Genomic DNA, 3737 nt, shown 5'->3' on the forward strand with positions numbered 1-3737 from the left:
GAGGCTGCGCGCCTGGGACGGTGGCCCGGGACCGCAGCGCCCGCCGAGGACCCCGGGCAGGCACAGGCAGGCTGGCGCCACCGTGTGGGGTTGGCCCCAGGGAACGCCCGGGAGGGACCCTACCTGGGGCCCGGGGCTGGACCGGCCCGCATGGAATGGCGTGGGTCTCTGGGCCACGTTTCGGAGGCTAAGAGTGGTGCTGGGCATGGCCCGGGCTGCCATTCCTGAGGACCAGAAGAAGAAAGTTCGAGCAGGGTGGGAACTTGGCAGGGCCAGGGTACCCCCGTCTGTGCCAACTTGGCAGAAGCGGCACTCAGAGGGATGGCGATCTCGTCAGCCCTCGCTGGAACTTGACCACGCCGCTGTCCCCCTTGGGGAGCTTGTCACCAGACAGGCACAAGTAAAAACTTGAACAAAACTGGGGCTTTTATGGAACATCCCTGGACCCGGGAGTCAGACAGCCCTGGAGCTCAACCCGTTCCTGCCCTTCACCTGCGTATCAGTGGCCTTGAGTGAGCTAGTTAACCTCTTCCAGGCCAGCCCCACGTGGGCAAAGGCATCTCAAAATTCGGAGCTCCAGGCTTGAATTGAATTAGTGCTGGGTTCAGGGCCTGTTAGTGGTGGTCAGGCAGTAGAAGGAAGTTTCTCCAACTTTCCTTTCCCCAGGTTTCCAAGGTTGAGGGCAGGGAGGGGGGAAGGGAAGGGGAGGAAGCAGCCTGTGCCTGCCATCCAGCCCCATGCTCTGGTCTGGGATGGGCTACAGTGGGGAGAAGAGAAGTCCTGGGTCAGGAATCCTGAGGCCTAGAAGACACTTGGTAAGAGAGGCCTTGAGGACCCGAGTGACCTCCTAGGTGGGGTGAGTGGGAAGGCCTCGGGTGGCAGAGGAGGGTGGGGCATGTAGCCCCCGAGGTGGTGAGCTGCAGAGTCCCTCCACCCTCTACTAGAAGTGCTCCTAGACAGTCCCCTTCTGTCTGAGCCAAGAGAGTGACTTTTCCAACCAGGTCAGTGTTTACCTAGTGACTGATTCTCTGTCCTTGCCTTGCTGGCTCTCACTCACCTCTGCCCTCCTGAGTCACTTGTTAACCCCCACCACACACATACCCAGACCTGACCCCCTCACTGAGCCAGCCCCACCCAGCCAGCCCTCCCTCCCCAAATCTAGGCAGTCTCTTAATTTATCTGGCTTCTTAATTTATCCCAATGCAGCCGGCTGAGCTTGGCACTTGCTTCCCAGTCAATCTGAATTGTAGCTCCCAGCCTTGACCTAGACCTTGAATGTCTTCTCAGCCCAGCAATCTTTCCCAAACTCCCCCAGCCTTTTGATGAGGGGCTACTCTGTGTAAGGACTGCATAATGGCAGGAGTGGTGGGTGGAGCTGTTTGCTGTGGGCCTGAGGAATTCCACAGAAGTTCTCCAAATAGGGCTGATCATCTCATTCACTTGTTCATTTAACAAATCTTCATTGGCCAGCACTGGGAATCTAGGCGTTCATTCATTGAGTAAATATTAGCCAAGTACCTACTGTGTGCACCAGCAGATGGTTGTGGCTGAACAGGCCTTTCTGTGCTTTCCTGGAACCCACAGGCTGGTGGGTCAAGCTGTGGGATTCTAGAGCTTCTGAATCCTGTGAGTCTTGAATAAGATCATGTTTGCCGTCAGTTATTCCAACAAGCCTTGGGATCTTCCTTGAACTTGGTCTCTTCTGCCCTTCTGTTCACTTCCAGGAGGCTCTTGCTCCTCCAAGTGGGGGAGAGTGGGACACAGGTTAAGCTGGGCCTGTGGGAACCCAGGCCTCACTAGGGGCAGCAGACAAGGGGCAGGGACAGGAGGAACAGCGGTCTGTGATTATGCGATTATACATGGGAGTAATTTTGGTTCTGGGGAGTGGGAAGAATTGTTGGGTGAGGGGGCTGGGTCTGCATGACTCAGGGCCTGCTCTGGCCAGCTGACCCTTTTCTTCCTGCTGGGCCTTAGCCCTTCCTTTCTTGGGGCCAGTCCTGCAGGGGTCAAGAGTCTTCAGGGGCCCTGGTAGGGATGACTGTGCTTAGGAGGGAAGTCGCTTGAGATACCTGTTTCCTGCCTCCCTGGATTTCCTAGCAGGGGAGGTTGCTGGGGAGAGCTAGAGATCCTCCCCTTCCTGATGTGACCTCAGCCCTCCCCTCTACACAGCTGCTGCCCTGTCCCCCTTCCCCCCCCCAACCTCTCCACCCTGTATGATCCTTCTTGCTCTAGACTTGCCATAGGGACAGGATGGGGTTGTGTGAGTGCCTCAGGGATTCAGGAAGGAGGGAGGGCTACAGGTCCATCCGCCGTCCTCTCTTAGGCTGAGCTCCCCTTGTCTGAGGAACTATCCTGGCCTTGTCTGGCTTGGCCCGGGCCTGTTCTCAGTCTGAGTACAGGCAAGTCAGGATCTGTGGGCCAGAGGCCCTGCCTTGTGAGACAGTTGAAAAAAGGTGACAGAAGGTGACTGGGTTCAGGGCTCAGAGGATGGGTGGATATAATGGTGGGGAGGGAGATCTTGGGTGTCAGACCAGGTAGTATGTATTTAGTCAGGGCCCACTGTTGGCTGGGTGGCCCGTTTTTCACCAAATCTGCACTGCCTGCTCATCACCACTCTGTGTTGCTGAGAACCATTTCCAAGCCTCTGACTTCATATAGCCCACAAGGCCCCGGGAAAGAGGTCTGGCTATCCCCCTCCTGCAAGAACTTGTCTTCTGCTGTCTTTCCTCTTAGCATTACCGGCTATACCCATCTTTGTCTCTTGAACTACACATCTCAGGGTCTTTGTGCCTGCTGTTCCCTGAGCTTGGAACACGTGTCCCTCTGTTTCCTTTCCTTCAGGTCCCAGCTATTCAGTTACCCATCATTCTGTGTCCCCGCCCTCACCCCTCTGTGCTGGGGATGGAACCTAGCACTTACCTGCTAGTCATGTGTTATATTAGTGTTCACTGGGCCTTACTGCTTTCTTTTTTCTTATTATCTGTCACATGTTTACTCATTTGTTTATCACATCCTCTGCCTAGGTTAAGCTCCACACAAGCAAGGCCTTACCCTGCTCCTGCTCACTCGCATCTCTAGCATTTGACAGGTAGTAAGTGCTTAGTAACTATGTCTACTGACTATATTCAAGCCATAGTTACTAGAGTGGCTCCCAGACTTGCAATACTCAGGAGTTAGGAAATTTGTACCTCGAAGTTCCCCTGACTGAGCTACTTTCCCACCTACTTTCCCACCTGCCTATAACCAGCAGTTGACTTAAGAACTCCTAGGATGTGAGGGCAATCTGGCTGCAACATCCGTTACCCCATTGATACCAGGGTTGATGTGGCTGATCTGGCTGGCTAGGTAGGTATTCTCTTCCCCCCTTACCAATCCATGTGCATCCTTCCCAAAGCTGAATGCTTGGTCAAAGAGGATGACCATCCTTGATAGAGGAGGACTTGTCTTCAGTCAAGGGTATATGAGTAGCTGCCCTGCCCTGCTAGAACCTCCAAACAACCTCTCAAGAGCTCTTAGGTCAGGCCAGAGGCAGCACAGGACTACCCTAGGCAAGGAATACTGAGGGTCTGAGGCCTGAGATGGGTGTGGCTTGGTGATGTGGGACTTCCTGCAGATGCCGGAGGAACTCCAGGAAGCTGGAACTCTAGAGCTGGACTCTGGGTTGATCATTTGTAGATTTGTTCTTTAATTTCCTGATCAGACACTCTCTGGGCCTGTACTGACAGTTGGATGAGTTC

Source organism: Dipodomys ordii, unplaced genomic scaffold (genome assembly GCF_000151885.1).
Source record: "Dipodomys ordii isolate 6190 unplaced genomic scaffold, Dord_2.0 Scaffold6, whole genome shotgun sequence".
Lineage (NCBI taxonomy): Eukaryota > Metazoa > Chordata > Mammalia > Rodentia > Heteromyidae > Dipodomys > Dipodomys ordii.